This window comes from Acomys minous (genome assembly GCF_964271855.1).
Source record: "Acomys minous genome assembly, chromosome: 18".
Classification (NCBI taxonomy): domain Eukaryota; kingdom Metazoa; phylum Chordata; class Mammalia; order Rodentia; family Muridae; genus Acomys; species Acomys minous.
The window spans coordinates 59,207,514-59,230,326 of record NC_140501.1 but is presented as its reverse complement, the minus strand read 5'-3'; the positions used below and the strand labels follow the sequence as shown (position 1 = coordinate 59,230,326).

Here is a 22,813-nt window from a genome sequence, read left to right as displayed (position 1 = left end):
ATACTGGAAGCTCTTCCTAGATCACACGTTCCCTAGCCACCCTTAAATGATACCCTAAGGTGCATAGAAAGGGTCAGAAGGTGATGCTGCTGCTGCTGCTGCTGCTGCTGCTGCTGCTGCTGCTGCTGATGGTGGTGATGATAAACAACTGCAGAATCACAGAATCTCATTCCTCCCCCTTCTTAAACCTTACAGTCTTCTTCAAACTCAAAACTTAGCCTCAATTTAGGCTGGCACCTCATGTAAGATGTCTTTCAAATGTGAGTCCTTTATGTAAGAAGGTCGTGGGGGAATGCCAGAAGTAGGTAAGTGATGCCGCACTTCTTTTCCTTGTAATGATGTAGAAGATACCTATCTATACCAAGCCTAAACCACAGAAGTACTGAGTGCCACACTGCCAATGTATCAGAAGATTTCACTTGGAAAAGTGTTTACTTTCTAGTAAAAGGAAATATATTATGGTGGGGATTTTTTTCCTTTGACTAGAAAACTCATTGAAACAAAAGACTATGTTCCCCATAGCAGACATTTATCTTCCAAACTTAAAGCAGCTTTCGAGATTTATTTTTGATTAATGTGTACGAGTATTTGATCTGCATGTGTGTAAATATATCAGACGCATGCAGTGTGTGGAGAGGTCAGAAGAGGGCATTAGGTTCTCTGGAATTGGAGTTGTGAGGGTGCTGGGCATGATCCTGGGTCCTTTCCAAGAACTCTCGATCACTGAGCCATCTCTCTGGCCCAGGTACTACCTTTAAAATATATATATATATATTATATATATTAACTTATTCATATTACGTCTCAATTGTTATCCCATCCCTTGTATCCTCCCACTCCTCCCTCCCTCCTATTTTCCCCTTACTCCTCTCCCCTATGACTGTGACTCCTCCCCCTGTATATGCTCATAGGGTATCAAGTCTCTTCTTGGTAGCCTGCTATCCTTCCTCTGAGTGCTACCAGGCTTCCCCATCCAGGGGACGTGGTCAATCTGGCTGGCCAGCAGGGGTCCCCTTCCTCCCTCACCGCTCCATGTGCGTCTCTCCCGAAGCTGTGCTCTCAGTTGAAGAGGACGCCCTTCCCCGAATATAGAGGAGGACCGGTCTTCAGTCAAGGGTATCCGAGTAGCTGCGCTCCCCTGCTAGAACCTCTAAACAAGCTCAGAGACCCAGGCACTACCTTTAAACGTCTCTTATTTAGGCTGGTGAGACGGCTCACTGGGTACAGGTGCTTGCAGCCAAGCCCAATGAGCTGCATTTGACCGCTAGGTCCCACATGGTAGAAAAAGAGACCCAATTCCCTCAAACTTGTCCTGTGATCTACACATATACACTGTGGCATGCTTGTGACCACACATGCATACACACAGCCACACAATAACTCATAATTTTTTTTTGAAAACAAACAAAACCACACAGGGCTTTATTTCCATTCTTGGGGCAGGGCTTGGCAGGGCAGCCAGACAGTGGGCTCTCACAGACAGGAGGAAGGCCTCCACTCTACTTGCCCGCGATGAGTGGGTTCCGCAGCACCACGATCACTGAGTCCCCACGCAGGAACATCTTGGAGATGTAGCGGTCCTTGTTGACAGGCTTGGACTTCTTGCCCTTGCCGCTCTTGGGGACCTCGGTCCACATCTCCTTCATGTTCTCCAGCACCATGTCACAGTGCCTGTCAAAGGCCTTCACCCGGCCCAGCGGCTTCTTGTTGTTGCCACAGTTAATGAGCACTTGCGTGTTGTTCTTGACCGACTGTGTGAGTGCCCACAGGGACCTGTGTTGAATTCCTCCTCCTCCTCCCGCTTCTGCAGCTCCTCTGGGGTCATCTCGCTCTTGGGTTTGTTGAGGAGACTCATGGTGAAGATTTCACTCGCAGATCCCAATAACTCATAATTTAAAGGTCTTATTTAAGCAGATATACACATACCTAATTTATAGGGATAAAACCTAAAATGTACTGAGTTATTCCACACACGTTTCTTAGGTGCCTCCCCGTATTGCCACTTGATTGGACTGTGTCCTTCCTTTTGGATGCATTTGGTACAGTTCTATGGGAGACATGGGGCCAGATTTCTAGGCCATCCATGCAGCCTCCCCTGTTTAGAGCAGCATTTATCTTTCTGTACTTTGACCTAAGATGTTCAGCTTTCTCAAAATGTAAACTGCTGTCCCAGTCTGTGGTACATCTTACTGTGGCCCCAAATTCTCAAAGCAGATACTATTGACAGTTTAGAATTGTCCCAAGAGCACAGGAGGGAAATGTGAGACTTTGGCCATGGGGTAGAGAGGAAGGCGTGGATCTGGAGAGCCTTAGGAGTGGGTTATTTGGAGGTCCTGGTGTATAAGAACTCAAGTGAGTCTCTTAATAGTTCTAAAGGAGACTATGCAACACACACATATCCTTGGAGAGAAGGCCTCTTATAGAAATCTTAAAGAGACAGTACCTCCAAAACATGCAACAATTAAGGAGTATGTCTCCCCTTTCACAGATCCCTTTGTTGTTTTATGACACCCCCCCACAGACACATACATACATACAAGCACACCCCTTTTACATGGCATCTTCAAAGCAATGAAGATTGCTTTTCCATCAACCCACAATCTTCCCCAGACTCCTAACATCAAATTCAAAAGTTATATAGAGTAGACATTCAGCGAATATTATCTAGCTCGTGCTTTCAAGATGTACACCTCTAGTTCTAAGTACAAAGAAAGGGAGCAAACATTCGCATCGTCACAGTTGCACATGAGCAACTGCCCTAGCAACATGCTGTTTTTGGGCAACCACGAGAGGCCGCTGATCCACGGGGAGAAGAAAAAAAATCCAAGAGTGTCTGGACACCTCTGTGACTTCCGTATTTTCCATGAATGATAGCTCACAGAAAGCAGATAAAAAACTACGTCCTTTTACAGTGCTCCGGGGACAGGCACTGTTTGCAAACTTCCTGACCGACATGCTGGTGGTCCAGATTCTATTTCCTGCTAAGATCCTTGAAAACATTCCAGGCTTCTAGTGACAGCTCCCATTGACAAATGGGCAGCAACAGTCACTGGCTTCACAAAGGCTCTCCTGGGAAGGGCCAACATGTGGGCCTGGGCTTTTCCTCCACCTTCCTTCTTCAGATCACAATGCTTTGATTGTTACGGGCCAGCCGTTAGCCCCTGGGTATCATCTTGCACAAGCGTTCTGAGGACTTCGGAGATATTTGCTCTTCGGGCTTTAGGACTGTTTCACACGGCCTTCTGGCAGTGCTGGATAATGCACACCAGTATTTGCCTGGAGGTACCTTCTGCCACCGTCTGGCACGCCTCTGGAGGACTTTAAGGACATTAGGAACTAGTCAACACAGTCTCTGGTAGGGCAAGCATTTAATTTGTGGACTGAACACAACGATGCACCTCGACCAGTGTTTGTGATAAGATTCGGCACAAAAATGACAAGAATCCCGGTGTGATGCAGCCGCCTTCCTAAACTATAGATTAGATCAGAACATCGGGTAACACTTTCTACATTTCCCACGATCAGTCGCAAGGCTGCGGCGGTCAGAATACCCAGAGTCTGTGGCAACGTAAGCGGCAGGCCGCAGAGTGAGCAACTGGCTCTCTGTCTTGGCGGTGCAACAACTAGACGGTAGCTTCAGGAACGTAACACATATATTACATTTAAATTGTAGGAGCTTGCTCTTCCTGTGACAGCATGCAAGCCCAGAAGTCTATTAACAACAAGGTGTAACTATTCGTTATAAAAATCACTAAGGTACAATGTTTCCATCTTCCAGGATGGGCCTTTTCTGTATGTTTCCCCCTTGAGCCAGGGAGGAAGAGGTAGCCCAGTATATATATATATGTATGTGTGTGTCTGTGTGTGTGTGTGATATTTATATACATGTGTATATACATATACATACACACATATATACATATGTATATATATATATGACATAGTCTCAGTTCTGTACACCACTAAGTGTGTTGGACTCTCACTTTGAATGGCTTACTTGGAGTTATATATCAGGGCACTTTTCTCTTCTTTTTGTGGTTCTGGGAAACTAAGAGGGAAGGCACTCTAGCACTGAGCTACTTACCTATAAACCTTGGGACCCAAAGTTCTTCTATAGCATCAATATCTAGTTCAACACTGCATATGTTTTTTTTTTAAACTGGACTTATAAAGGAAAAACCCTTAAAATAGATTATCTATCTATCTATCTATCTATCTATCTATCTATCATCTTTCTTTCTATCTGTCATCTATCAATTGGCCAGTCTGTTTAGCTACCATCTGACTGATATTAATCACCGAGTCACTGGTGGTTGCTCGCAACACTCACAAGCTTCCTTCTAGGCACTGCCCATCACCCCATCGCTGTGAGTAGCTATGGCAACCTGATACTCTTTACTACCCGAACAAACCTTTATAACTCGATCCTGCCTAAGGCTGTAAAAGCTGCCTCAGCAGCTGAGACTCAGAGAGGGGCTGTGAGAAAAGGGGAGGCCGCCTGCATGCTTGAGATTGGCGGACCCTGCGAGTGAGAAAGGGCGCACTATGAAACACGAGTGGTTTGCTCGCCAGTTCAGAATTTATGCCTTTGTACTTGTATCTCTGACAATTTTATCACTTGTCTGGACGTAGAGCAATTACAGAGAGCTTCTGACAGAAACTTAGCGCCTGGATACCTAAACGGTCCAGGAAACGATGGGGAATGCTCTAGGATCTGGGCAACCTCACTTGATGTGGAAATCGAATGAAGGGCTTATTGTGAATTACACGTGGTTTAATCATCAGTGAGAGTTGCTGGGTATAGGCTGCCTCTTCCTCAATGAGGCCGAAAGAATGGAGCTGTCTAGGAAGGCTGGGATTTGAGTAAATGATATTAGATCCTCAAGTTCCCAGGCTGCAACAGGGATTAGAATAACACATTTAAATACCTTAATGTTTTTAGCACAAAAAGCATTAATTTGATACTCTGCTTCCTTGAAGTGCTTTATTAAGGCCCCAGAACCCTCTCAGGAGTGTCTACCTTCCTTGAAGTTAACGCGCACGGACCGTTCCCAGCGCAGCCTCCCTGTATTTCACAACGGTGTGTCTGACCTCTGCTATGGGGAATGAGAAATGGAGCCGAGAGGAAAGCTGAGAAGTGTTGGGCGTTTGACATTTCAGAGCAGACTTCCAGTCCCTCCAGGGCCAGGCTGCATGAGCTCACGCAGCACTGAGGAGATGCTTAAGTCAGCTTCAATTAGGCCTTCCCTTCTGGCATCACCTGTGCCAGGGGCCAAAGGTCACCTGATTCCCAGTCCAGCAAACACTAAGCTGTAATGGCTAGAGCTCTGAAAAAAGCGGGGCAGCCAGCCTGTCCTAGCTAACCTAAGCAACCAAGCCAAAGGAACAGCCTTGGCTAACGCCATGTACGTGCCACAGTCAGAGGTGATCTGCAGGTCAAGGTGGTTTTCTCCTGATTTCCTGTCCTTTTTGTTTTAAGTGGGATTTGCTGAGTGGGAAGGGAAGCTCCGCAGAGTTCTTCCTTCCAAGTAGCACGCAACTTCCAAGTCTAAACGCCCATTTAACAATTCTCGGTCTCAATAGCAGGAAAAAAATCATGCTCTCCTTCTCTGTGACCATGCCAGTAAAATTGTTAAAAAAAAAAAAAAAAAGCTGGTAGCATTTTCTCATTCCAAAGCAACACAGAAATGATTCCAAAGGAATGTACACACCTAGTAAAATCCAAAAGAATAACAGTGGAAAACAGATAGGAAAGCATCAGGTTTATGGTGTTAGAGCCATGGTAGTGATAGGTAGGACACGGGGGCATAAAGGTTAGCTCCAGGAAGGTGTGTGTGCACAGCGGACATGGCCTCAAGACACAGAATACCCAGCGGAAAGGACTCATGCCAATGCCAGTGGTTTATATTGGTTGTCACCCTGGCAGGGTCTACACACATTTTGGAGGAAGATCTTTGGGCATATCAGTGAAGAATTTTCTAGACGGGGTAAGTTAAGATAGAAACACCTGCCACCAGTGCGGATGGCACCATTCCACAGGCCACGGTCCCAGACTGAACAGTGACAACAAAGCCAGCGAAACACCAGCATCACTGCTCTCTGCCTCCTGACTGCACACAGAGTTATCTTGTTAGGTGGTGGCTGCTAATTACAAACGGTGGCGGTTTGAGAAACATGGCTGTTAGCACACTCATTTACTCTGAAAAGTGTGGCTGCCATGTGGAACTGAAAGTTGAAATCTGGGATTGTCATCAACTCAAAGCCTTTACCTTTCGCTTTCTTTGATCAAAACTGCAAAACTGTCATTCCTCATTTAATACAATGACTAAAGCCTTGAACATGAAATGGAAACAACTACAGTTAAGGCAGGGAAAGAAATGAAAGATAAATTTGAAATATATAAGGCTACTACAAAACAAACAAACAAACCAGTAATTCAACAAACACTTGTTTGTTAGCTATTTTATTTGTGCCAAGGGACCTAAAAGTGAGTAAAACAGGTCACTTAATATCAAGCAGCTTATGGCCTATGGAGGCATAGCCCAACTACACTTCCTTAGACCAGGAAACACCGTTAAGATACGAATAATCAGAAGACAAAATTGCCCATTGAGCTGCAGATGTAGGTGCCAGTTGCTGTTGTAATTGTGTTAGATACGTGTTGCTGTAACGAACTGCCCAACAAAACCCAGCTGACAGAAGGAAAAGTGTATTTAGGTTCACAGATACCCAGGACAGTTGCTCATGGCAGGGAGGGCATGGGGTCGGGAGAAAGACGACATTGTGTCCACTGTCAGGAAGCTCCTTGTCATCAGTATGTTCCTTGTCAGAGACAATGAGCAGGCTGCACATCAGGGGAAGGCAATGTGTGGCAAACAAGCAGAGGATGTAGGGGATGACAGCATTAAGTGCTCAGCATCTCCTGACTGGCCATGAAGGGAACCTGGCCTCCACCTCTCTGGATCTGCTTCCTCCTTGGTGTTCTTTTCCCTTCCCTGTGGAGATCAGCAAGGACATTCCTACTGCCCTATAAACCATGACATCTGTCTCCAAGGGGAGAGAAGAGCTAAGGGCTCATAAAATGCTACCACAGAAAGAGGTTGGCAGATGCTGACTCAGCATACCCTGTTTACTGGGCAACAAAGGGAGCGGAGCGCTTGCCACACACTGACTGAGCCGACCCTCTCTACAGGTCTACAAAATCACAACTATTACTCTTTCTATTTTACAGGTGAAAAAGCCCGGCTTGGAAAGAGTGATTCCATGTGTCCAAGGTCACACACCTTGGTCTATGCTAGACCCGAAAGCACTGCCCCTCTAGTGTCTGCCTAAGTCGCCGTCCTGGGACAATCTTTTTACTCTTCTTCCAATTGTTATTGTGCCATCACCGTTGTTCTCTCTCTCTTACAAGTTGGTGGTGAAGACCTGACAGCCATTAAAGGTAGACAAGCACCTGCCTCGACCTCGCCTGACTGCTGGATACACAGCTCCAGTGCTCATGATACCCAGCACCACCTGCAGCTCTGTTGAGGGCCTATCAGGCTGGCAGTTAGTCCCCAGGGAAGGGCTCTCCTCCCCTGAGCACTTGGTCTGGGAGCCTCTCAAGGTCTTCGGGATAAAGATACATACGAACTAGGAGAGGAGTCTTGGCTGTTTGGACTTATTTCCCTTCTCTTTAAGTCCCATTTCGGATTATAATTTTATGGAGAGTTTACACAAGACATGTCACAAGTTGATCACGCCTAACTCAAAAACTAGAAATCTGACATCCAAAACTTTTTGAGTGCCAACATAATGCCACCAATGAAAAGTCCCACACAAAGAAAGGCTTCCTTTACAAAACTGTGGAAAAAAAATTCTATAAAATTACCTTTAGGATATATGAGTGAGGTACATGCAAAACAAACAAATTTCAGTGGTTAGGCTTGGGCCCAGCTACCAAGACATTTCATCATAAATACACCCAAATCTGAAAAATTCTGAAACCTGAAACCATTCTGGTTCTGAACATTTTGGATGAAGGTCAGCCTGTGGTCCTTGGTCACCCCAGAGGTGACAAAGCAGGAAGAGGGATCAGGAGGAGACTGGGTTCTCAGAGCTTCAGCTGCCCCACACTCTCACAGTCTGCTCACCCCACAATTCCCTGTGCTTCAGAAACTGCACGGCAATAAGCACGTGTTCTAAAGGAAGCACACCATTAAGTTTGGAGCAGGGAGTCCTTAGGAGTGGATGGAGGGAAGGCTTTGGCTGCGCTTCCTGGGGTAGCTTTGTCCCTACATAATAAAGTTGAGAAGCAGCACAGAGTCAAGTCATCTCTGCAGACTAGACTATCAGTGGTTTTTCTTGAATGACAGAACAGGACAATCAGTCTAGTCTGCCCTCATGCCCTAAAACCCCACCTGCTGTCAGCTAGAGTAAATTGGAAACACAATGGAAACTACTACAGGGAACATCTCTGCAAGGCCAACCACTGCAGAGGGATCTCCTCCATTGAGTGTTGGAATAGGGTTATGTCTTACTCTCAGCAACATCTTTACAACAAAAGTCTTCATAAAACCCATCAGAACAGCCAACACGGTGATGGGGATGCAGTTAGTGCAAGGGGAAAGCTATTGTCCGCTGTCTCGGAGAAAGTGATGGGCGTTACATGAAACAATGTTTAAGATCTCTGAGGACAGGAGAGAGAGACAGAGACAGAGAGACAGACACACACACACACACACACACACACACACACACACACACACACAGAGAGAGAGAGAGAGAGAGAGAGAGAGAGAGAGAGAGAGAGAGAGAGAGAGAGAGAGTAAAGCGCTTGCTTCCAAAGTCTAAGGACCTGAACACAATCCCCAGAATTCATGTTAAGATAAATAGACTTGGTAGTTTATGCTTGTGAGCCTAGCTGGAGAGGCACAGGCAAGTGAATTTCTGGGGCTTACAGGGTAGCTAGCCTACCCAACTAGCAACTTCCAGACTAGTGAGAGATCCTGTCTCAAAAACCAGTAGCTAGTCGCATATTTATTGTATGAGATTGTGCTCTGACCTCCACATGCACACAGTACGTACACACATTTAAGTACCCCATTACCATGCACATATATGTACACATACAAACAAATACACACAGAAGCCCAACTACGTAAAATAGTACTAAATGATTAATAAGTAAATAAAACAACTATCCACTCTAATGAAAACCAATTATTAAAACTAATGGACTTTTGGACTTACCAAAATGGAGTGAGTGAGTGAGTGAGTGAGTGAGTGAGTGTCAAGCCTGCCAAAGCAGGTACTGAAGAAAGATGGAGATGCTGGCCCTGGGCTAGCTTCCTCAGTTTCCAGCTTTTATTCAGTCCAAGATGCCAACCACATGACTTATCCAAGGCTAAACTTCCCCAGTGAAAGTCTTTTGGAAACATCCTTACAGACACGCCTAGAGATTTGTCCCCAAGGAATTCCAAATGAAGCTAAATTGACAATGAAAATTCAAATGAGTAGAGCCTTATCCACACAGTAATCGCATTTTTCCAGGAAAGTGGGGCCTTTGAATCTTGAATTTGGGGATACCAGTCATAACTGCACAGGGGCTTTGAAGATGCAGTAGAAAAGTTTATGAACTCAGTAGATAACTCACAAAAAAAAATCTTTGATTCCTTTGTGCCCATGTAGATGGGCACTAAGTCAGTGCTAGGAATGAAGCAGGGACTAGTAAAAAAAAAAAATCCCAGGCTGCCAAACCTCTCTGAGACTTGAATACACTGATTTTTGAAAACATATAACATGGTTGACACTACACCAAGCCATCTGCCCTCAGGGACTGGCTTTGGCAGAGCAGTATGAAGATGTGACGAGGACAGTGTCAGGGGTGAGGACAGCTGATGGGAGAGGTACCAGGAGGAGAGGATAGGGAGGTAGGGGTGGTTTTAGCTACTTAAGGCGGTGCTGGCACTCAGTGGAAACTGCAGATGAACACAGGTTTCCCCAGGAAAGGCTGTCCAGAGGAGAACTTCATATTTAGACCCTCCAGATGTGACTCTGACCATTCCACATGGGTGGGGGTTTTTTGTTTGTTTTTTTGGTTTTTTTGCAGATTCTTCTCCTGATCGGCCCACCATAAGCTAAAAAGTATCTGCAGTGTACCTAACCTGCTTGCCATCACACTAGCTTAGCCTGGCCCCACCTTAAAAGGGCCAGGGACATTTCTATTTGCTCACACAGCCAGGAAAAAAAATTTGCCTCTTATGATTAAGAGTTGAATATCTCACAGAATTGACCAGATCATGTGGGGTGTCTGTCTAAGTCCTGACCTTAAGATTTCTCACAGTTTTTCAGTATTGGGGATGAAGTCCAGACAAGCATTCCATGACTAAGCTACCTACCATTCTCAGCCCAAGATTTGATTTTTATCACCATTGCTTATTTTTTCTGTCTGTACACCACGTGTATGCAGTGCCCATGGAAGCCAGAAGAGGGAGATAGATATCGCAGGACTAGAGTCACAGAAAGTAGTTAGCTACAATGTGGTTGCTGGGAATTGAATCCAGGTCCTCTGGAAGAGCAGCCAGTGCTCTTAACTGCTGAGCCATCTCCTCACGCCCCTGTCTGACTTTTTGATGGCACGAAAGCACACACATATAAACAATGGTTTTTCATCTTCACTATAATATTAATAAATTCCATGATACCCCATACTCTTGTTATATGATGATGAGCCTTGGGCTGGATAATTTCACTCAATTTCTGCCTAAAGAAGTGTTCTGAACATGTTTGAGATAGGCTAGGTCCAGATGTAGCGTACAGTGGATTCAGTGTTTTAAACGCATTGCCCATGTGTGAGCCATTGCAGGCCCTGGAGCATCTGTGTTCAACTGGAGTGGTACCCAGGTGCATGAAAAATGCAGTGTGTGCTTCAGCAAGCCCTTATGAAACAGCCTGCCACATCTGCATCACAAACCACCACCAGACACGGGGATTCCGCCATTTGACACCCCCACCCAGGCAACGGTGTCACTGAAGTCTCCATTCTGGGGATGCAGAGAAGCTGATACCTGCTGACACAGTGAAACCGTCTCTACACACGAACTACTCGCGTGTATAAGTCACAGCTCATCCACACGCAAATAGCTTCCTTTGAAGTAAACGAAGATGTCAACTATCAGAAACAAAGGAAATGTGTGACAGCTGACTACCCCATCCAGTGACAGGAACGTCTCATAAATGCTTCCTCTCCGCTGTTTATAGAAAACCTTCAGGAGCATAAATAGGTTCACTGCCGTGCACTGCCCAGCGACCTCCTAAGAGGACGCCATACCTCCTCCACAAAGTCCTCTGTGGCCTCTCCCAAGAGAGTCAAGCTCAGGAGGCAGCCCCTCCAAGGGATCCTCGCACACCCTCTCCTGAAGGGCTAGCCTCTTCTCCTGACAGCCTCCCCCCTCTAGCCGGGCGCACTTGGGTCCCCGACTCTTCATAACCCAGGCACTTGTCCCAGGTCGGCTTCTTCTCAGGACTGAACCCTCCTCCCCTTCCCCCTGCTTAGTTCCCAGGCTCAGGGGTGCTAACTCTCTCCATTTTGAAGACAGTTCCCAATCTCATCTTCTCCCTTCATCCCACCTCCTGGAAAGGATGAGGCAGACCCTCCCCATCATCTGGAGACAATCACTGAGTGGCCCAGAAAAGCCATGTTCTTCCATATCTCGGCGTGTGACAATTGTTCATCACAAATGGCTCCAATCCTAACAAAAGCAGCAACGTGTCCTAACTGGAAGGAAAGGTAATAGCTGCTAAGGCCCCATAGTATCATGATGGCAGGCTACTCTGAACAGCGACATGCCACTTGCTGGGATGGCTTCACAGTCCTCTGGTGAACTGACATATTTTTAGCTTTCAAGGATTAGGAAAAATGTCCATTTATTTTAACTCCCACAGACTGATGCTGGAACGTCGAAAGTATGTAAAAGTGGTGGCGATGGTGGGGTGGGCGCTTCACCATTACCCAGGTACATTAAAACGAAAAGGAGAGAATCCTGTCTTGCAAATGCCACGAACCACGCCAGAATAACTGTTAACTCAAACAGACCCCTGGTGCGGTGTGAATAGGCCACAGTCATCGGTGACGCTGGCCTCAGAGCAACCACAGCCACTCTGTGGACTTCCCAGCTGCTTCTTGGAAGTGTTTCAGCTGATGCACAGACCCTGAGGCAGAAACTTGTACGTGCAGGCTAATTGTCCACAGAGCAGGGCTTCTTTTGATTAATTTACTGTTACTGAAAGCACAAGAAAGACATCAAACTATGTTCCACGTGGCACAATTAAACCAGTGGCCGCTGCCTTCCTGGTGGAGTGCCCCCGATGAAAGCTGGATAGTGTCCAGTGAAAAAGTAACAAGTACCCTATGTTGACTAATGCTTATAGGGTTTTTCCCCCTTTTCTGTGTCATAGCATTGCATTCAATGGCTCAACCAAAAGAGTTTATATAACATTTTAAAAATGTTCTAGTAAGCTTAAGAAATGTCTGATGTGTCATGGGGAAAAAAATTAGATTGCTCAAAATAGTTATAAAGGAACCTTCAACACACCAGGCATACAGAACTCTGGGCAGGTTGCTAGAATGTTCCCAACCTGAAGGGTCACAGAGGAAACATCCCCTCTCATATCTTCTCATCAAAAGCATTTCTACCATGATATTCTTCTATTTTAAAATTTCATTGAAAAATGTGTATGTGTGTGTGTGCGCGCGTGCACATGTGTGTGTGCATGCATGCGTGCATGCGTGTGTGTGCGTGTGTAAATTCCTGTGAAAGTTGAGTGCCTTCCTTCATTACTCTTTACCTTATTTTTTGAGCTAGGTCTCTGACTGAACCTAGAGTTTGTTGCTTGAACTAGGCTGGCTGGCCACAGGTCTCGGGGATCCCTCCCCCTGCCTCCCTGGGCGCTGGCTATCAGAATTTAGAGCCTCATGTTTGGGCAGCACACACTCTTACCACCGAGTCATCTCTGCAGCCCCATGCGTGAAATTCTCTTAACTCAAACCATTACAGCTCATAGTCATATGCTGTTGTGAAAACGAAAAACAGTGGGCTGAGGGTACAACTCCATGTTAGGGTGTGTAGCTGGCACGCGAGACCACGGGCTCAACCCCCAGTATTGAAAGGACAAGAAAGGCACAGATCAACCACTTACCCACTAATTCATTTTTCCAAATTGGAATTTAAACACTATTGCAATTCCCAAATCAAAGGGAATTAAAACATCTAAGCAGTTCACTTTCACAGATTTTATGAGTGATCAGCTGAGTTAGGCTCCAAAAACCTGAAGAATCTCTGCAGCAAAACTAAAATATCTTTGCAGAGAAATGTCTTAATGACGTCAGATACAATTGTCATCATATGAAAAAGTCCTAATTGGATAATGTTATTTTTCCGAGGACCGTTTATCAGGTAACTCGATATTCTGATTATGAGTATCAGTTGAGGTAGACACTCAGTATGCAGCTATACAGGCCTCAAACCTACAGTCCTCCCGGCCCCACGTCCTAACACTAGGATTATAGGCATGTGCCCCCATCTGAGCTAATTTCATAGTACTCTAGCTAATGCACTGACATTTCTTGGGCAACTGAGTACCATTCTGTCTGTGCCTGTGAAATGGAGATGAAGATGCATACTTTGTAAGAGTTCTGACATTAAATGAACAAGTATTTGTAATATATAATCTTCCATTTTTATCACATTAAATTCCTTCCTATATTCTACAGCAAATGGGTTTCACCACCCTCACAGTGGGTAAAGAAGCCAGTGAGGTTGACAAGCCTTGAAGATGCTGTTACACGCGCGCGCGCGTGCGCGCACACACACACACACACATGCACACACGCACATACATACACGCACACACATGCACACACATGCATGTGCACACACATGTATGCACATGCGCGCACACACACACACACACACACACACACACACACACACACACACGTGCCGGTTTGATACCTTTTCCATGTCTACCATGCACTCGCCATGTGCTGTAGCCCTAACTTTCACTGTCTGAGATATGACAGCAGAATCTGTCTCTTGTCCTCCCCAGGTTTGTGGACAGAAGATTGTCTTAGCACGGATTTTAGCCACCTCAACACAGACGTTTTCTATTCTCATTAAGTTGAGAACGTTCAGCTTTTCGCTTAAGGGGAATACTTTACGAGCTTTTCTTTGACAAAGCAAAGTTGCCAGCATCGTTGGTAAGTAAAATAAGGGTTACTTGAGCACAAACATTGTGATAGTGAGACAGTGGATCCCGTGGCTGACTCAGCTAAATGCTGATGGTTTACGCAGCTTTCCCGTGAACCAGCTGGTCATGGGCAACTGGGCCATGCAGGGTGACACTACAGACAGGGAAAGGTAATGTGCATACAGGCAGTGCTGAACTATTTACAGTACACTCCTCTTCCTGCTTGGGATGCATTCTGCCCGCGTCGACTCCTCCCACACGTTTCATACATAGACCCTTTGATTTTAATGATTGCCATGTTAGGCCTTTCTTTCAAGCATACAGAAAAAGAGACATATGCTGTTCTAAATCTTTTCAAAGATAGTGACACCATCCCTGTTTTGTTTTGTTTTTTTTTTTTAAATCATTTTAAAGCTGCTGGGCGAGATGAGGAAGCCAAGAGGAAGGCTTTCTCCAGGTGCAGAGGAGGCAGGGACTCAGCAGCAATGCCCGTGAGCTCTGAGATTCGACAGGTTGTTTCTGTCAGTAAAGCTTTGGCCACAGGGGTATTTTGAACTTACAGTCCAAACAGGTTGGAGATGTGACCACACTGTTAAAAGTAAAAGTTGAGAACATCTATGGATTATTCAACACGGATTTTGACCCCAACTGTAAAAACCTGCTTTCCCACTGACCTGATTGTGCAGCTCAGCATCGGGTAGACTTTCCCTCTGCTCTCTGGCTACAACTGTCAGATGCTCAGTTTATTAAGGTCAGGGGCCAGGGTAGCATAAACAACATTTGTCCATGGGGGAGAACACAACAGTCTTGATTACAGCTAATTTCCTTTTCTACCTACAGTGCTACTTCATTATCTCCATGCACAAAATACAAAATCATACACAGAGCACTATACAACATATAAAATAATGCACAAAGTTACTTGAAATATTTTTCTACAGAAAAATCATTCCACGCATCAAAGAGCCAGAAGAGTCAAAATTCAAGCTCAGAGCCTTTGCTTGGCTTCTTCCTGAGAAGCTTCGTGTGCCCATGTGCCAGGCTTCCTTCTCCATTCTCCAAGCTTAAGCAACCAACAAGAAACCGTCATACATCCATCCATCACATATCTGGCTTCATATACCTGTCAGCATCCAAAGCCACAGACAAGCTGGAAACTATCACCATGTCCCCCTTCGTGTCACTGGAATGTTTGCTTGCTCCCAGGTCCTTCAGTGTTGAACCGGCTGTGTTATTAGTCTGAGGGACATGCCTGATGACTGCCCATCTCAACTGGAGCAGTACCAGTATGAACAGTGTGTTGCTTAGAATCCTTTCTGAAAAGTATCATTTCAGATGGAGTATCTTTTAGGTGCTGGGGAGCATTTGTCAAAGGCTCCCTGCAGAGGTGTGAGACCTCAGTCCCAATAGCATCCAGAACATAGCAACACCCTTAGAGCACAAACACGGTAGATCTCTGGATCATAGGACTTAGCCCAGCATTCTGTCAGGCCCGGGGAGAGCAGAACTCACATTTTCTCACTAAAATACTTCTTCTAAAACCTCTAGCCGCAGCAACAATACTGTATTCCTAGAAAATGTTTTAAAATACTTAGGCACTTTTGTTTGCTTCCTTGCTTTAAAATAATCGTACATGGAAAGGAAAATAAAACCCTCAACAAACATTCTGGTAATGTTAGAAATTAATGTCAGAACTTCATTCACAAAATGAAGTTTGTATTTATTATATCTTGGTTGAATTTGTAGTTACTCTACACATAAATCCTCCAGTACACCTCAGCTATCAGGAGGATGGTATGCCTGGTCACTGAGCAGACCCTTCGTCCAGAGCATAGGCAGACAGAGACCAAACACACAGAATCATCCAAGAGCCCCAGTTCAATAACCCTGATCATGATGTCACATTGGTTTGGGGAACTAGAACAGGGTAAAAAAAAGCTAAGCTGATTACTAGTTGACTTGCACTTCTAGACCACTGCCTATGAGCACGCCAGTTTTCACCAGTATTGACTGGCTTGTGGCCTAATGCACACAGCCCCTCATACCTCAAATGCCCACACAAATCAGGACAGCGAGGACCTCCATCTCCTGCTCTCCTGCATTCTCCCCTCAACCAGACGATGCAGTCACAAAGTGCTGCAGTTTTCTCCAAAGACGTGCATTTCCCTCTCACTACGCGCAGGATGCGGCCATGTCCCTGAAAACATAATGCACCTGACTGGCAGCGGCACAGCTCTTTCTCTCTGGGATGAATGAATGTACTTTAAGATTGGAGCACAGCTCATAATGGGCTTTTTTTTTATTATAAATATTATCTGAGGTGGGTTACTGTTACCATGGTGACTTTTGTTTTGCAGCATCACAGATTGAACAAGAGGCCTCACACACATGAAGCATATGATCTACCGCTGATATATTTCCCCAAGCTTCCATGCTGATTTTCTTTTTGAGATTTCTAATCAATATCACATAGGGACATAACATAAGACTCAATATCACTATTTTGATGCCCAATCTGATTGTCACCCAACTATTACTTCCTAATTATGAGTCCTGTTGTAGAATGTAAAAATTAGGCTCTCCCCTTCCACCACCCAGAGTCTTTGGAGGGTGAGCATTGATGAAACCTGGGGGAAAAAACATGGACACCTTCACACCTCTCGGAACCATCGCTGGCCCATACGCCTCCACGCCTGGAGCAGCCAGAACCGCTCCCTCACAGAGAGTGAGTGGCTCATAGGCAGAGCGAAGGAGAGGCAAGCGAGACCTTGGACCAAAGTGGTGACATATTTACTTTACTAGTGATAAAAAAGAAGGGGATGAAGAAAAAAAAACATTCTATCTATAGTTTCATAATTAAGTAAGATTTACTGCACTTACCGTGACTTGTAAGCTGAGAAGGGAAGGGGGTTCAATCTGCTGTCTAGGAAAACTCATATTCAGGACATTTTCTCTGTCTTCCAAGATCAAGGCAGCCATTGGTAGACGTGGAAAATGACTAAAGCAGATCCATGCTATTAGGTAATTGATGACTTCAGATGTTCGTATTATACCCCAGGGCAGTGGTGCTTTCATAAGTAACAGGTGCAGCCTCAGGGTTAGCTAGTATGCTCCAGGGTTCCTTACAACCCACAGTGCTCTTCCCAAGGACAGCCCATCAATGAATAAATCAACCATGAACCAATAACACGTGTGCTCCTTGGAGGGTCTTTACCTCACTCATCAATGCACATTTTCATAACTAAGTAGTATTCTTGCCAAGGGTAATGAAAACTGAGCAACAGGTGAAGTGGATTGAGCTGGCTGGCATGTGGAAAGCTCCAGAACAGATCACTACATGGCCCCCGTGGCTGCATTGCTCCATACCTCGCTCACATGTGTCTAATATTTCTTTACACGTTTCCTGCCCAACATCTGCCAGAAGCTGGTGCTCCATCTCCCATTACAAATGAAAAATGCAACTGCCAAATTCCTCCCGTGAAAGCATAGCTCGGCTCCCAGGTCTGTGTGGCCACCCACAATGGGACCGGTTCTCAGAAACTTCTTCCTCGCCTTTGAGCAGATGTCCTACCACTTGCTGGAATTCTAGAACTTGTCTGCATGGGGCCAACTTCCCCAACTTTAATGGGTTCTCGAGGCTCCTATAACAGCAGTGCCATAAACTGGGCAGACTCCCACATGACGAGCTCCCTGTGTATGCAGTTTGGCATGGTGGGTCTCTTCACCAGTGGGTGAGAGCACCTTACTCCAGCCCTACCCCCCATGCCCTGGGAAGCGCTTCCCAGGGCTTGTTGGCAGTTCTTGGCATTCCTTGGGGGATACATCCCCCAGGCTTCTGCCATCATCTCCACAAGGCATTCTGTCTGTGTGCCTGTGTCTAAATGTCCTCTTTGTATAAGACACAGTCATATTGGATTAGGGCCCATCCTAACAACCTCATCTTAATTATACGTGAAATGATCATGTCCCCAAATAAGGTCATATAATGAGGTTATTAGGGTGAGAATCTCAACAAAAAACAAAAAACAAAAACAAGAACAAAAACCTTATAAACCATTTTACACTTACATTTCAACTTAGAACCCTCAATCTCACCCCCAAACTCACTCACACTCTCTCTCTCTCTCTCTCTCTCTCTCTCTCTCTCTCTCTCTCTCTCTCTCTCTCTCTCTCTCTCTCTCTCTCTCTCACACACACACACACACACACACACACACACACACATACACACACACATACACACACACAGTTCCATACTTACTATTGTTCAACTTTACAATGGCGAAGAAACATACACAACCATTCTGTAATTCCTCTCAGTGGAGTATTAAATAACTGGTGTGTGATATCACACACTTACTTATAAAACTGGCTTTGTGTTAATGGCTTTGCCAATTATAGACTATGGAAATGTCCTGAGCACAGTTAAGGGGGACAGCTGAACTCCGGCCTTCAGTGGATGGTGCTAATAAGACACTTTCACTTTCCAATGACAGTCTTTCCAACTTACAATGGCTTTCCTAAAGTGGGTACACTGTGGCGATATGAGGAACACTCACAGTATCTACCCCCCCCACAATATTAGTACCTTTTTACATCACTATGACAAACTACCTGACAAAACACATCTAAAGGAAGGAAGGGTTTTTTTAAGGGCTCAGTTCAAGAGGATAAGTCCATCACAGTAGGAGGTATGACCTGGGACCATGAGGCAGCTAAGTCATATTACACTCACAGTCAGAAAATAGATGGACGATGATGGTGACTTACTTTCTCCTTTCTCCCTTTCTATCCAGGTCCAGATCCCAGCCCACTGGACGGTGCCACGCACTTTCAGAATGGGCCTTCTCTCTTCAGTTAAAGCTACCTAAAGACACCCTGAACAGAAGTGTCTCCTAGGTGACTAGATCTAGCCAAGCTGACAATGGAGATTAATTACCACACATACGTACTTACTATAAAGTCTAATTAAATTAGGCAAATATTCTCTCAGACAATAACAGAAATAACTAGTTATAATAGTAACCCTACAATAAAGTTCCATGAATGTGACTGGACCCCAGTGTGCTGCACTGTGCTGAATGAGGCAGACCGCAAAGCTTCAGATGGGGGCGTCTACGGCGGCTTCCACTCTTTGAATGATCTCCCACCTCCAAAACTACAGTTCACTCGGCTCACCAGGAAGGCCTGTTGTTCATACTACCTGGGAACCCATGTCTCATACTCAGGAGACCAGAGGATGCCAGCCTCACTGTAGACATCCCAGAGTCACACCAGGCGCTGAGTCTTCCATCTGATCTAAAGTTCTTGCCGGGTGTCAACGTGTTTCGTTAGACCAACTGAGCACAAAGATACATAGCCAAAAGAGGAGGAGGATTCGATCACATCTGTCTGTGAATACTGCATAGTACACAGCCCTGTTCTGAAAACAAGAAAGAAACGATGCCAGCAGGTGTCACTTTGATGATGATGAGCAGGGAGTGAAAAAACGAAAGCAATTTTGAGAAACACAGAACCTTAGTTTTTAAGCACTTCCAGCACAGGTGACAATAGGGAGGCGTTGGCAGGCATGTTAGACAGGCAGACAGGCACTGTTGGAGTTATCAACAGTGCACTTCCCATGTACAGCTGCCCTGAGCCTCATGTGTACAGGAAGGCACTTGATTATAGAAAGCACCTTTGAGGAAGGGTAAGGTTAGAGGGTTTCTGTCAGTAAAAGTCCATGTAAGAGCCTCTGATGAAGAGCCCCTGAGAGGAAGGCTGGGCCCTGACTTCCGGCATCAGGGACATGACTCAGACACCTAGGAGCCCTGTCAAGCTCACACATCTGCAAGTCCACAGATCTGACCCTACAACTCAATTCTCCCAATCTCTGTTTGGTTTTGGTTTTTTGAGACAGAGTTTCTCTGTGTACCCTTTGCTGTTCTGGAACTTCTCCGTAGACCAGGCTGGCCTCGAACTCACATTGATCCACCTGCCTCTGCCTCCCGGGTGCTGGGATTAAAGGTGTGCGCCACCATGCCCAGCTTCCTAATTTCTGAATACAGCACCTTCTCTGAGATACCATGATATCACATCCTTGCTTTGTAAAGGTTATGCTTTTATCGAAGATCAGTAATTCAGCTTTCCTAATCTTCCAAATCTAACAAGCAGAACTTCACCTTAGTGTGTGTTTCAGGAATTTGGGGAATATCTCTGGCTTCCATACTTACCAATGGCCAATTGTTACCCAGGAAGACAATGAAGCCCAGTGTTATGAGATGCTAAATATTAATCTGTTTTCCAGTGTACACATGGTCAGTGTCTTTAGAGTGCTAGATAAACGTCAAACCCAGTACTCACACAGGTTTCTCTCACTTTTGAAAACTGGCTGGAGAGTTTTAAACTTTTCCTTTTTTTTTTTTTTTTTAAAGGTCTATCCTGTAAACCTAAGGGACTAGGATGAAGGGTGGGACTCCCACCCAGCAAGTGTACAGCCTGAGACACAAAATAATAAAGTCAACTCAAAACTCTTTGGATGTAAGAACTCAGGATTTTCTTTGAAATTATTTTTCATTTTCATGTGTATTTGGTTATATTTAAGAAGACCAAAAAAATGTCGTGAAAAGAAAAAAAAACCCAAAATGATTGGCTTTTGTTGTTGGTCAAAGTATTTCAGATTACCACATTTTCTTAGCCCTTTGAGACAAAATTCTAATTAAAGGCCCTAGTAGACACTAGCACACCAAATTCTGCTTATAAACCCATCCGGTTGTTGGGGGATGGTCTGATGTATTTTGATGCTAATTAACAAAAAGCCATCCCACATGGGCAGGGCAGATGAGATAGGTGTGGCTAAGGGTCCCAAGAAAGAAAGGGAGGAATCCTGGGAAGAAGAAGAAGAGACCAGAGGAGAGGGTCCCGAGGAGAGGAAAAAAAACAAGGAGGAAGGAGAAAGACCTGAGGAGGAGAGGAAGGCTGCCATGGGTTAGGTGGAGGAGAAGCACATGGCCGACGTGGATGGAGAATCCAGCCCAGATGAAGAACATGAGCAAGTATTTGGGATTATGGATGGGAGGTAGCTTGATAGAAGTTATTAGAAGCAGATGGCATAGGATTGGGATCCCTGCCCCACTATGGGAGGTAGTTTAGAGGATTAATGTCTGCCCTGCCCCAGGTTAACTAAGGCTATTTCAAAATATAACAAGTGTATTGACTGGTCCCTAGCTGGACATACTGATCATTTTAAAACAATACCCAGCTGGTCCACAGCATTCACTAATACAGGACAAATGTCTACAACTATCCTATGAGCCACCACAACCCAGCCAGGATGGAATTCACTATCTTTCATGCGAGGGAGCTGAATTTTTTCCTCAGAATCCATCTCACAAGTAGTGACCAAAACCACGGACACCACCAAGCCACCAGGGTGGATTCATCCATGGCCTCTCCGTTTCTCCTCTTGGATTCCCACCCTGGTGATACTGCTGGCTTATGTTGGACTTATGTCCACCATTACAGCAAATCCCAGAAGGACCATCTCGGCTCAGCTCCTCCTCGGCCCTCTTGTTCTGTTCCCCTCCTCCTGGTTTTTTCCTTTCTACCGGAACTGGCTATCCATTAAATAGTAAAGTCACAGGAACTCAAGGAAACACTGTTGGCCCTTGGGCAAAGTCGTGCCTCCCCCCTTCTCAGGAGAGGGGATGGGGGTTAAGCAGCCTGGGTGGCCCCTGCTGGTCAGCTCGCCCCAGCTTTTGCAGTTCCGTGAAGACTTTGAAGGCTCTCTGTGAGCACTTTTGGTGCACACTTCATCTGCTCGCTCAGACTCCGCGTTTTACATGATTTCCCCCAGTTGCATCAGTATGGATTTTCCAAGCTGTACCTCATTTTGCTGTTTCCTGCCTGTGTTTTGATCTCCTTGAGGTGTAATTATAATATTTCTGTCCATGCAGATTCTTAAACTCTCCCCGGTGATTCAGGATCGTCTGTCAACCTCATCAGTGTGAAGCTCGCCCCTCCTTACACAGAGTGAGATGCGCAGCACAAACCCCCACAGCATCAGGCCACAAGCGGTCCCTGCCTTCTAAGTCCCATTTTTATGTGCTGTCTTTCCACTGTTTTCCATCTGTGACTCATCTTCAAGCCAAGCTGAACTCATCTTCTAATACAACAGGGTGGGATTTTGCTGTTAAAAAAAAATACCACCCCGACCTACACCCTCAGTGTCGTGCTCAAACCTTTTCCCCTGACTTAGCTATTCAAGCAAAAGCTCACCAGCTCTGGTTTTCACCCTCTCTGATCCATACTGTTTCTATTCTAGTATATCTGTTGACATTTATTATATTTATTATACATTATTATTCTCCAGTATAGCTCACTTATGATAAAAAAAAAAAAACAACAAACTTCTTTTTTCCTTGCAAACAAGAGCCTAAGGTCTTTAAGCCTCATGTGTGATGAGGTATAGGTAGGATGGGTAAATAAATGGTTAGTTTTTCTGGAACTCTCTACCATCCCCAAGACGACTTGGAGCCTACGGTGCGGAGAGCCGATGCTCCAGCCTGTGTGCTTTGTGACTGATGTCACACAGGAACCATGCAGA

At 45.3% G+C, this 22,813-nt stretch overlaps 1 protein-coding gene and 1 pseudogene across 6 annotated transcripts in view; both read right to left on the bottom strand.

The window, feature by feature from the left end:
- Positions 1–22,813, bottom strand: part of ATP8A2 (ATPase phospholipid transporting 8A2) — a 543,049-nt gene that overhangs the window by 207,398 nt on the left and 312,838 nt on the right. The window lies entirely within an intron of this gene.
- LOC311589238 (small nuclear ribonucleoprotein Sm D2-like) lies at positions 1,388–1,872 on the bottom strand (annotated as a pseudogene). Its single transcript has one exon. The product of its transcript is annotated as a small nuclear ribonucleoprotein Sm D2-like (transcript).